Raw genomic sequence first — 13,694 nt, 5'->3', positions numbered from 1 at the left:
CCGGCCAAAAGTCCGGCCCCTGTCCAGAGCTTCTTTGCTTCAAGTCCTTCGCCGATTGGGGGGGGATATTGTGGAAATATCCGGCCCTGGGGCAAATCCGGGCAAATATCCGGGCCCTGACCAGAGGAATACTGAGCCAAATGGACTTGAGTCCTTAGCCAAATATCAAGGGCCGGATATTTGGCAACGCCCAGAAAATCCGGCCTAGCAAACTTGTAAAATCAATATCTCAAGATTGGTAGCTCCGAATGGAGTGAAACCAATTTTGTTGGAAAGAGGACGACCAAGAGCTACCCAACAAAAAGTGGAAATATGGAAACTAGTGGGGGTGATTTTCTATTATTTTAGAGGTGCAACACCTCAATATGAGAAACCGAGAAAATCACCAAACTCGAAAACGCAACAAGTGATCTATGCAAAATCCGGTTTCGATGAACTAGAGCTTGTCATGAGAATAAGCACAAGCTCTAAAACATCACATGGACAAGATCCAAATAACGACTAAGAAAGATGATGAACCAAACTCTAAAACATCACATGGACAAATCTCTACCATGTACTATTTGTTACTATGAATATATGTGGTATTGATTGTCAAAAAAAAAGTACGTGTTTTGCAAAAAAAATGAGTAAAAGATATGTCTTGTGTTGTGTATGCTACTGACTAACTACCGTAAGAAAAGTTTTTGTCTAATTCTCAGTTGACTTGACTTGAATTATCAAAACTTCCTGTCGATTCAAAAAGTGCAATTATGGTTTAGGAAAACTGTAATCAAATGAGACAGACACAGACCCCATTAGTAAAGAACAACTATTATTGTCCCCGTATATGAACATATATGCATAAGCGCATACTGGTTTACACAATCATGCAGGTGGTATATGTGTACAGATGTCAAACGTGGGAAGTATATATGTATGATGTGAAGCAAAGCTACGCTGTCGGGTAGGAAGGCTGCATGGCGAGTCCGCACAGGCCTTGCTCGTCAGCAATGTCCCTCTCCATCCTGATGAACCCTTTCTCGCCCCAAGATGTGCCCCAGGAGTTCTTCATCACCCAGTACTTTGTCCCGTCTGCCGCCACGCCGTATCCGACCACCACAATGTCGTGGTCGAGCTCAGTCCCGCAATCGCCTGAGTGTATGCCGTCCTTGTAGAACCGGAAGAGGTTGTCCCCTCCGCCGGTGCAATGGACACAGGCTGCGCCGCCACCGCCTTCTGCCATGACGCTTCGTCGTTAGCCGGCACGTCCTCATAACCTGTGATGGATGCGGCAGATTTGGACTCCTTGTTGGAGTTGCAGCTGCCATCAGTGCCGGTGTAGGGGTAGTTTCCCTCGGTGGTGAGGCCACCATTGTCGATGATGAACTCGAAGGCATTGTCCATGAGCCCACCCTCGCAGCCCTGGTCCATGCCGTCCACGTCACAGTCCACGAGCTCCTGCTCCGACAGGGAGATCAGTTTCCCAGTGCTCAGCTTCACGATGCCTTCCACGGAGCCCACCGTGGAGAAGGCCCAACAACAACCTGAAATATTCCAGTTACAGGCATGTTGGTAGTTAGTGACTGACGATACAGACCAAGAATGCCCCAAAATATTGTTGTTAGCTGAACTCCAGCAGAAATTTTGTCATTTTGACAAACTAAGAACTATTCAGGACATCTGAAAAAATAGCTGAAACTATGGAAACTTCAGTAATTTCAGTGATGCGCAGACTATTTCTAAGATCAACTTTACGAAATATTGTGTCACGTAATCGTGTGAATATGAACTTACCACATTGGCCTTGGTCTTTGATGGGAGTGACTGCACCTTTGGTTCTCCAGTCCACAGACGTGGGGAGAGAGTCGAGGCTGACATTCCCATGCTTAAACCCTGTAGTCTTTTCATTTGTTGCCACCCACCGGTGCCTTATACCCTGTGTATTTAGCCTTGAATTCATCTTCGGTGATATCCGCGAACTGGTTAGCCTCGAGCCAGAACTTGTCAGTGCCAGAGTTCACAGACTCGATGAAGGCGACGTTGGCGTTGAACACCTCGAGCCGCATTGCTTTCTCAGCATCATCGTTGTACACACGCCCGTACTTGGCCATCCACTCCTCGTGCCTTGCCACAATGGACCTATGATAAGGGGTGGCCCGATCTTCTCAGTAAGCAACGGTGATGATGATGATGATCACGGGGTGATGGCAGTGGAGATACACGACGATGAAGTGGAAGATAACTTGTATGACGCAACGAGATCTCTCGATTGGTCCCTGTCGTCAATGCAACAGCTCTCAACCCTGCAAGATATTCGCAACTCCACACACTTGCGCACGTAGCCGCCGACCACGAAGCGGTAAGTTGCAACCGTCTAATTCCCAATAAAACAGCAGATCACACAAGACTTTTTCAGGATCTACACAATATCAAGCAATATAGTGTAGGAATTCAATAGTTTTGCTAGAGCAAACAACTAAGAACTAGGGTTTATCTTAAACGTGGTCTAAAGCAGCTAGGGGGGCGTCCTGGGCACTTATATAGGCGTCCGGAACGACTCCTGGTCGAAAAGATACAAGAATAACCGAACCAGAATAGATCTGGTCGAGACAGACTCGGACGAATCCGGTCTGGAATCCGGTCAACCGGGCCAGGGACCGGGTCGGCCGGTCTGGCGTCCGGTCAACCGGGCGGCAACCGGAAAGTTGCGAGGTTTTCCGGTTTTGATCCGGTACGAGGCAACGCATCCGGTTGGCGCCCGGTCAACCGGGCCAGGGACCGGGCTGGCCGGTCTGGCGGCCGGTCTAACCGGGTGCTGGACCGGCCTGGACGTCTTCTTCTCCTCTCGCGCATGTCTCCCGCTCCTCCCTCGCGCGTCCATGAGATATCTTCATGTCCAGCTCCATGTCCAGCTTCACGTCCATCTTGACGTTCGTCTTCATGTCCAGCTTCTCCTCTCCTCCTCGTGCGATGCTCGTCTCCTCTTGATACCTGATGATACATAAGTAATAGGACTGAGGCAGTATAAAGTTCTCATCAATCAAAGTACCATTTAGAAACAAGTTCACTTGTTGTTTAAGTAGCTTCGCACGAGCCCTTGTAATTGGTCTAATCCGAACTTCATTGGATTTAAGCTTCACAGCAGGTTCATCTTCATTTATCAGTGACGGAGGTAATGGTGTAGTAGGGATGTCCTCATCATCTCCCCCCCCCCCCCCTTCAAAAGGCGTCGGCCCCGACGCTCCAAGGTCTTCTCCGTCATATGGTGTCAAATCAGCAACATTGAAAGAATTACTGACACCAAACTCATCAACTGGAAGATCTATCGAGTATGCATTATCATTGATCTTGGCAAGCACTTTGTAAGGACCAGCACCACGCGGCTTCAACTTAGACTTCCGCAGCTTCGGGAACCTATCCTTGCGAAAATGTACCCAGACCATATCACCAGGCTTGAACAACATCTCTTTGCGCTTCTTATTCATCCTTGCAGCATTGCTCTTGCCTTTCTTCTCTATCAACTCTTTAGTCTTCACATGGATTTTTCGCACAAAATCTGCCCTCTTGGATGCCTCCATATTAACTCTCTCATGTATGGGCAAAGGCAACAAGTCAAGTGGGGTAATGGGTTTAAAACCATACACCACCTCAAAAGGACATAACTCCGTGGTAGAATGTACCGCCCTGTTGTAAGCAAACTCGACATGCGGCAAACACTCTTCCCACTCCTTCAGGTTCTTTTTGATCATGGATCTCAATAGTTGTGACAAGGTTCGATTCACCACCTCAGTTTGTCCATCAGTTTGGGGATGACAAGTAGTACTGAACAGTAGCTTTGTCCCTACCTTTCCCCAAAGTGTCTTCCAGAAGTAGCTCATGAACTTCACATCACGATCAGAAACAATAGTCTTCGGAACTCCATGTAGTCGAACAATCTCCCTGAAAAACAGGTTAGCAATATGCGAAGCATCGTCGCTTTTGTGGCAGGCAATAAAGTGTGACATTTTAGAAAATCTGTCCACTACCACAAATATAGAATCATGGCCTCTTTTAGTACGCGGCAAACCCAAAACAAAATCCATACTAATATCTTTCCAAGGTGTAGTAGGTGCCGGTAATGGAGTATACAAACCGTGAGGCTTCAGCTTGGACTTGGACTTGTTGCAAGTAATGCACCTCTTCACATACCTGTCCACATCCTGCCTCATCTTTGGCCAATAAAAATGATCAGCGAGCATGAGTAGCGTCTTCTCACGCCCAAAGTGACCCATCAAACCTCCAGCATGTGATTCCTGCAATAAGAGCAAACGCACAGACGATTCTGGAACACACAGTTTGTTAGCTCGAAACAAGAACCCATCATTTATGTAATATTTTTCCCATGCTTTACCAAGAGCACATAAGCGATATGGTTCAGCAAAATCATGATCAGTCGCATATAAATCACATAGCACCTCTAATCCAGGAACTTTAACATCTAGTTGAGTTAATAGCATATTCTTCCTAGATAGAGCATCAGCAACAATGTTATCTTTTCCCTTCTTATGTTTAATAATGTACGGAAAAGACTCAATGAACTCAACCCACTTAGCAAGACGCCTATGCAAAGTAGATTGGGCTTTCAGATATTTCAAAGCTTCATGATCAGAATGTATGATAAATTCCTTTGGCCACAAATAATGTTGCCAAACCTCAAGAACTCTAATCAAAGCATACAATTCTTTATCATATATTGGATAGTTCAACTTAGCACCAGAAAGTTTCTCAGAAAAATATGCAATTGGGCGACCCTCTTGCATCAACACACCACCAATTCCAATACCACTAGCATCACATTCAATCTCAAATTGCTTATTGAAATCAGGAAGTGCAAGCAACGGTGCAGAAGTTAACAATCGTTTCAGTTCATCAAAAGCATGATCTTGGGCAACGCCCCACTCAAATGCAACACCCTTTTTAGTCAAGTCATTCAAAGGTGCAGCAATAGTAGAAAAATTAGGCACAAAACGGCGATAAAACCCAGCTAGACCATGAAAACTTCTAACTTGACTCACATTCATGGGAGTAGGCCAATTTTGAATAGCTTAAATTTTAGACACATCTACTTCTACTCCATGCTTAGAGACAACATAACCCAGAAATATGACCTTATCTTTGCAAAATGTGCACTTCTCAAGATTACCATAAAGTTTACTATCACGCAACACTTGCAAAACATGTCGAATATGTATAATATGATCAGATTCATTGCGGCTGTAAATTAATATGTCATCAAAATACACAACCACAAATTTTCCAATAAATTCACGCAAAACATGGTTCATCAGTCTCATGAAAGTGCTAGGTGCATTAGTCAAACCAAAAGGCATTACTAACCACTCATATAAACCAAATTTTGTTTTAAAGGCGGTTTTCCACTCATCCCCTTCTTTCATCCTAATTTGATGATAACCACTACGCAAATCAATTTTAGAGAACACAGCAGCACCACTCAATTCATCTAGCATATCCTCTAAACGAGGAATAGGGTGACGATATCGAATAGTGATATTGTTTATAGCTCTACAATCTACGCACATACGCCATGTACCATCTTTCTTAGGAACAAGAATAACAGGAACAACACAAGGACTAAGGCTTATGCGGATATAACCTTTGTCGAGTAGCGCTTGTACTTGCTTCTGTATCTCCTTCGTCTCTTCGGGGTTCGTTCTATATGGTGCCCGATTGGGTAGCGAAGCTCCGGGAATCAAGTCGATTTGATGCTCAATACCTCGCAATGGTGGAAGTCCTGTGGGTACCTCATCCAGAAACACGTCGCCAAATTCCTGCAAAACATTAGAAACACCAAGAGTAAGAGGGGTCATGTCGTTAGAAACCAAAACCGTACCCCTGTACAAGAGCACAAGAGGCATGGTTGTAGGATCCTCACTAAATTCTCTCATGTCTTCTTTGGTGGCTAATGAGACTAAGGAATTCACTCTCTCACTTTTCGTCATATCACTCACAACATTACAATTCTCTCGCCTAGCTAAAGAAGCATCCTCCAAATTGACTTCAACTTTCTGACGAGACTCATTGACAATTTGCTGTGGTGTCATAGGCTGTAAATTGATTTTCTTGCCCTTGAACTCCAAGTGATATGTATTGGCACGGCCATTGTGTTGCACAGAACGGTCATAGAGCCAAGGCCGACCCAATAGAAGGTGACACACCGTCATAGGAACGACATCAAAATCAATGCAATCCTTATATGGTCCAATAGCAAACTCAACACACACCATGTGGTTTACCTTCATCTCACCATTGTCGCTCAACCACTGAATATAGTATGGATGCGGGTGCGGTAGATACTTCAACTTCAGCTTGGTACACAACTCCTTACTTGCTAAATTGCGGCAACTCCCGCCATCAATAATGACCTTGCAAGCCTTGTCAGGACCAACTAAAGCCTTTGTTTGGAACAAATTGCAGCGCTGAGTAGATGCACTAGGTAACACATTAAGAGCACGCTGTGACACAACAATAGTGCGAGCTTCAGACGGATATGCATCTTCACCATCACTGTCATAGTCATCATCTTCTGGAGCATTAGGATCAACATCATCTCCAGTCTCATAGTCATTGTCCTCATTGATAATCATGACTTTGCGGTTAGGACAATCTCTCTTGAAGTGACCCTTGCCACCACATGTATGACAAACCATATCACGGTTACGCGCAGTAGACACATTAGAGCCACTCGTACTTGCAGCAGATTCGGACTTCTTTGTGTTAGACACATTGGAGACCGACTTACTAGGCGGAGGGGCGGAGCGCGTCGAAGGCGCCGGCGCCATAGATGGGGCCGCGCGGGGTGTGAAACGCCCAGCTCCTGTAGCTCCACCTTTGATCTTTGCTTCGTCAGCCAACTGTGATTCAACTTCTCTTGCATGATGTAACAATTGATTCATATTGGTATAGCTGTAGTGACGAACAATGCCTTTGATGTCATACTTCAAACCGTTGAGAAAACGCTGCATTGTCATCTCAAGAGACTCACGGACATGGCCACGCTTGATACGCGTACAGCACGCGACCGTTGGGAACCCCAAGAGGAAGGTGTGATGCGTACAGCGGCAAGTTTTCCCTCAGTAAGAAACCAAGGTTTATCGAACCAGTAGGAGCCAAGAAGGACGCTGAAGGTTGATGGCGGCGGAGTGTAGTGCGGTGCAACACCAGGGATTCCGGCGCCAACGTGGAACCTGCACAACACAACCAAAGTACTTTGTCCCAACGTAACAGTGAGGTTGTCAATCTCACCGGCTTGCTGTAACAAAGGATTAGATGTATAGTGTGGATGATGATTGTTTGCAGAAAACAGTAGAACGAGTATTGCAGTTGATTGTATTCGATGTTAAGAATGGACCGGGGTCCACAGTTCACTAGAGGTGTCTCTCCGATAAGAATAAGCATGTTGTGTGAACAAATTACAGTTGGGCAATTGACAAATAAAGAGGGCATGACCATGCACATACATGTTATGATGAGTATTGTGAGATTTAATTGGGCATTACGACAAAGTACATAGACCGCTATCCAGCATGCATCTATTCCTAAAAAGTCCACGTTCAGGTTATCATCCGAACCCCCTCCAGTATTAAGTTGCAAACAATAGACAATTGCATTAAGTATGGTGCGTAATGTAATCAACAAATACATCCTTAGACATAGCATTGATGTTTTATCCCTAGTGGCAACAGCACATCCACAACCTTAGAGGTTTCTGTCACTCCCAGCATTTAATGGAGACATGAACCCACTATCGAGCATAAATACTCCCTCTTGGAGTTACAAGCAAAAACTTGGCCAGAGCCTCTACTAGTAACGGAGAGCATGCAAGATCATAAACAACACATAGATAATAGATTGATAATCAACATAACATAGCATTCTCTATTCATCGGATCCCAACAAGCACAACATGTAGCATTACAGATAGATGATCTTGATCATGTTAGGCAGCTCACAAGATCCAACAATGATAGCACAATTAGGAGAAGACGACCATCTAGCTACTGCTATGGACCCATAGTCCAAGGGTGAACTACTCACTCATCACTCCGGAGGCGACCATGGCGGTGAAGAGTCCTCCAGGAGATGATTCCCCTCTCCGGCAGGGTGCCGGAGGCGATCTCCTGAATCCCCCGAGATGGGTGATGACCCACAAGTATAGGGGGTGTATCCTAGTATCTTCGATAAGTAAGAATGTCGATCCCAACGAGGAGCAGAAGGTGTTGACAAGCAGTTTCGATGGAGGATTCACTGTAAATGCTCACAGACAAGTATTCAAGGGGTTTTGATGTAGCAGATGAATAAAGTACGAGTAAGTAAAGTGCGAGAGTAACAATTGCAGCGAGTGGCCCAATCCTTTTTAGCACAAAGAACAAGCCGGTTTGTTTACTTATAATGACCAAACGTTCCTGAGGACACACGGGATTTTAGTCTAGTGCTTTCGCTACATACGGCTAATTAATCTTCATTGTTTTGATAAGTGTTGTGTGGGTGAACCTGTGCTAATGTACCGCCCTTCCTAGGACTAATACATACTTGTGATTATACCCCTTGCAAGCATCTGCAACTACAAGAAAGTAATTAAGATAAATCTAACCACTGCCTTAAACTCTGAGATCCAGCTATCCCTCCTGCATCGATATACCAACGGAGGTTTAGGTTTCTGTCACTCCGGCAACCCCGCAATTGGCAAACGAGTATAAGATGCATTCCCCTAGGCCCATAAAGGTGAAGTGTCGTGTAGTCGACGTTCACACGACACCACTAGAAGAATAACACCACAACTTAAATATCATAACATTGAATATTACTCAACCATACTTCACTACTAACATTTAGACTTCACCCATGTCCTCAAGAACTAAACGAACTACTCACGAGACATCATATGGAACATGATCAGAGGTGATATGATGATGAATAACAATCTGAACATAAACCTTGGTTCAACGGTTTCACTCAATAGCATCAATAACAAGTAGAAATCAACACCGGGAGAGTTTCCCGTATCAAACAATCAAGATCAAACCCAAATTGTTACAGCGGTGACGATGTGCAGCGGTGGAGACGGCGGTGATGATGATGGAGATGATGATGATGGTGATGGAGATGATGTCCAACTCGATGGCTGTGACGATGGCGTCGATTTCCCCCTCCGGGAGGGAATTTCCCCGGCGGCTCTCAGCCTGCCGGAGAGCTCTTTTCTCTCTGGTGTTCTCCGCCTCGCAGAGGCGGCTGTGACTCTTCGCGACCTATCCCCTGGAGCTTAGGTTTTCAGGACGAAGACGTTCGCGAAGAAAAGGAGGCGAGAGGGGGCTGTGGGCCCCCTCCTCACAGGGCGGCGCGACCAGGCCTTGGGCCGCGCCGGCCTATGAGGTGGGCCCACCTCGGGTCCCCTCGGCTCCCCCTTCTGGCTCCCTTCGTCTTCTGGAAAAATAGGATTTTTCATATAATTTCCGTCAACTGTTGATCTTCCGAAATATTGCATTCCGACGGCGCTTTTCCAGCAGAATCCTGGCTCCGGTGTGCGATCCTCCAATAATCATGAATCATGCAAAATAGATGAAATAACATAAGTATCATCTCCAAATATGAAATATATCAATGAATAACAGCAAATTATGATATAAAATAGTGATGCAAATTGGACATATCAACTCCCCCCAAGCTTAGACTTCGCTTGTCCCCAAGCGAAACTGAACTCGGTAAACAGGACCACATGTTTATGGAGTGAAGAGTCGATAAATAAAATACGGACAAGAAGCATCATATTCATTCACACAAGACATTCTAGTAAACAACTTCCTCATATAATTCAACTTGAAACAAGTATAAGGTAATCACAAATAAAGGTGCATAAGAAATCTTAGTTGGTGATGGCAAACTTCGTTCTTGGTCAAAGAACAGTTAACAGGTTATACTTATCTATCGAGCAGCGCTCTTATGTTAAAGTTTACGTGGCACAACTTGCATATTCAATCATAATAATCTCCTCATGATCATTGATAACTTTCAAAGCTATATTCATTCAGATAAAACTTGTACTAAACAAGGAAGAGTAGACATGATGAGGTAAATCACAATATAGTAGTTCGATCACAACAACTCAAATGCTTGCTTAAGATGGAGGGAAATAGGTTTACTGACTCAACATAAAGTAAAAGATAGGCCCTTCGCAGAGGGAAGCAAGGATTAAATCATGTGCTAGAGCTTTTTCAGTTTTGAAATCATATAAAGAGAATGAAAATAACATTTTGAGAGGTGTTTGTTGTTGTCAACGACTGGTAGCGGGTACTCTAACCCCCTTGCCAGACAAACCTTCAAAGAGCAGCTCCCATTTTATTTTTGTGTGGCACTCCTTCCAACCTTTCTTTCACAAACCATGGCTAACCGAATCCTCGGGTGCCTGCCAACAATCTCATACCATGAAGGAGTGCCTTTTTATTTTAGTTTTATTATGATGGCACTCCCCCCAACCTTTGCTTACACAAGCCATGGCTAACCGAATCCTTCGGGTGCCGTCCATCAATCACATACCATGGAGGAGTGTCTATTTAGGTTAATTAATTTGGGACTGGGAATCCCATTGCCAGCTCTTTTTGCAAAATTATTGGATAAGCGGATGAAGCCACTAGTCCATTGGTGAAAGTTGCCCAACAAGATTGAAAGATAAAACACCACATACTTCCTCATGAGCTATAAAACATTGACACAAATAAGAGATAGTAAATTTTGAATTGTTTAAAGGTAGCACACGAAGTATTTACTTGGAATGGCAGGAAATACCATGTAGTAGGTAGTTATGGTGGACACAAATGGCATAGGTTTGGGTTAAGGTTTGGATGCACGAGAAGTATTCCCTCTCAGTACAGGTCTTTGGCTAGCAAGGTTAATTAGCAAGCATAAGAGTCGAGGGAAACAAACAAGTATACATGTGATAGAAACAATCATGCATCTTTCCTGTAAGCACAAACAAATTTAACTTCAGAATAATAAGCTATGAGCTAACAAGAAAGGAAGACAATGAAACAACTACATGTATTTCTCTTTTCTACTTAAACCTCAAAGTGTTGTTGCTATTGACCAATGCTAAGTTTGCCAAAACCAAATAGATTTATTCAATGCTCCCAAAGTGATACCAGTACTAATAACAAGATCAATCATATAATAAGGATTGCAAACTAAAATTAGATGTGCAATATGTAAATGATAAGACTTCTCATTAATATTCCATAACGATAACTCACACCAAGGGATACATAGACAACCAACTAAAGGAGAGATACTTCCACACTGCAACCTATCTTATATGATAACTTCCCTACTCATGATATGACACTACTTGATAGTAAAAAGTAAAAGGTAGTGATGATGTGATACCGCGGCACTCCCCCAAGCTTGGAACAAACCAAGGGGATGCCAATACCGATGACGAATTACTCCTTCGGCGATGGTGGTGATGAATTCTCGACAAGCTTCTCAACAAGCTCCTGAAGCTCATCAATCTTGTACATGAGGTTGCGGATCATCTCCGAATTGTGCTCGACGCGGTTAAGAAGTATGTCCGACGGCGAGTCCCAACTCTTGGAGTTATTTCCCCACTCTTCACCCTCAGGCTTCATCCTTCCTGCAGTGTTAGAACGATCTATATCCCAATTGCTAGGCAATGCTGCCTTGGGAGTCCTTTCAATTTGACTATTGAAAATTAGATTGCGGAAGGGATGGTGAGTGCTTGAAGAAGATGTCTTTGGAGCTAGGTAATGACGTGGAACCCTTCCTCCGGTGCGAATTCTTGCGCTCTTGTTTGCACTAAAAGGGTTATCCACCACCTTGATGCTTGCGATGGTAGCACGCGGGTGTGCGCGTGAGTCTTCCTCCACCTCTTCTTCATCCTCTTCCTTGACGCTCTTGTCCACCTCTTTCCACTCGGGATCTTGAATATCTTCATCCGAAAGCTCCTTGCCCTTGTTCTTGGAGACCATGGTGCTTCTAGACTGAAAACAGATCCTGCAGAAACAGCTCGAAACAAAACACGTCGAGAAAACGATATACGGACCTCCAGGGGTCCGGGGGATTATATAGCAAGAATTTTTATGTCACAAGGAAAGTACCAGGTCGAACCAGAGTCGGAAAGAGGCGACGAGGCAGCCAGCTCATAGGGCGGCGCGGGCCATGGCCTGGCCGCGCCAGCCTATGAGGGCACGCCCTCGTGCGTCTCCTCCACTCCGTTTCGATCTCGTAATTTTTCATATTTTCCAAAAACAGCCAAAACATTGTTCGGAAAGTAAATTGCGAACTTTTTATTACCAGTACTGTTACCTATTCAAAGTCGAGTTACGCGGATCGTCAATTTGACCTTTGATGAAAGCCTCCGGTGTTTCCACTCGAATAACATCAACATCTACATTGTAAGAATCACCTGAGATATAATGCTTGAGTCTTTGTCCATTCACCACTTGTGTGGTATTGCCTTGGAGAGAGCTAATTTTAATTGCTCCTGAACGATACACCTCCTCAACAACATATGGTCCTTCCCATTTCAAGAGTAATTTCCCTGCAAATAATCTGAGACGAGACCGATACAATAAGACTTTATCCCCAATATTAAATTCTCTTTTGATAATCCTTCTATCATGCCATTTTTTAACTTTCTCTTTAAAGAGTTTAGCATTTTCATAAGCTTCACTTCTCCATTCATCTAGAGAACTCAATTGCAGCAACCTCTTATTACCAGCTAGTTTAGGATCTTTATTTAATTCTCTAACAGCCCAATAAGCTTTGTGCTCTAGTTCTAAAGGTAAATGACAAGCTTTTCCATAAACCATTTTATAAGGTGACATTCCCATGGGATTTTTATAAGCAGGTCTATAAGCCCATAGTGCTTCCTTCAATTTACTAGCCCAATTCTTTCTAGTTTTATTAACAGTCTTTTGCAAGATAGATTTAATTTCTCTATTTGATAGTTCTACTTGCCCACTAGTTTGAGGATGATAAGCGGAAGCAATTCTATGATTAATGCCATATTTAGCAAGAGTTTTTCTAAAACCACCATGAATAAAATGAGAACCTCCATCAGTCATAATATATCTAGGAACTCCAAATCTAGGAAAAATAATGTCTAAAAGCATTCTTAAAGAGGTCTCACCATCAGCACTTTTTGTAGGTATGGCTTCCACCCATTTAGTAACATAATCAACAGCAACAAGTATATAAGTGTTACTGATACGTCTCCGACGTATCGATAATTTCTTATGTTCCATGCCACATTATTGATGATATCTACATGTTTTATGCACACTTTATGTCATATTCGTGCATTTTCTGGAACTAACCTATTAACAAGATGCCGAAGTGCCGATTCTTTGTTTTCTGCTGTTTCTGGTTTCAGAAATCCTAGTAAGGAAATATTCTCGGAATTGGACGAAATCAACGCCCAGGGTCCTATTTTGCCACGAAGCTTCCAGAAGACCGAAGAGGAGACGAAGTGGGGCCACGAGGTGGCCAAACCATAGGGCGGCGCGGCCCAAGCCCTGGCCGCGCCGACCTAGGGTGTGGGCCCCTCGTGACGCCCCTTGACCTGCCCTTCCGCCTACAAATAGCCTTCGTCGCGAAACCCCCAGTACCGAGAGCCACGATACGGAAAACCTTCTAGAGACGCC

At 44.1% G+C, this 13,694-nt stretch overlaps 1 pseudogene; it reads right to left on the bottom strand.

Moving 5' to 3' along the window:
* Nucleotides 1-934: 934 nt before the first annotated feature.
* Nucleotides 935-2,099, bottom strand: LOC127310489 (senescence-specific cysteine protease SAG39-like; annotated as a pseudogene).
* Nucleotides 2,100-13,694: the final 11,595 nt, after the last annotated feature.

The sequence above is a fragment of the Lolium perenne genome, chromosome 6, assembly GCF_019359855.2.
Source record: "Lolium perenne isolate Kyuss_39 chromosome 6, Kyuss_2.0, whole genome shotgun sequence".
In the NCBI taxonomy this organism is placed as follows: Eukaryota; Viridiplantae; Streptophyta; class Magnoliopsida; order Poales; family Poaceae; genus Lolium; species Lolium perenne.
The sequence above is the reverse complement of the archived record's forward strand: the minus strand, read 5'-3'. Positions and strand labels throughout refer to the sequence as shown.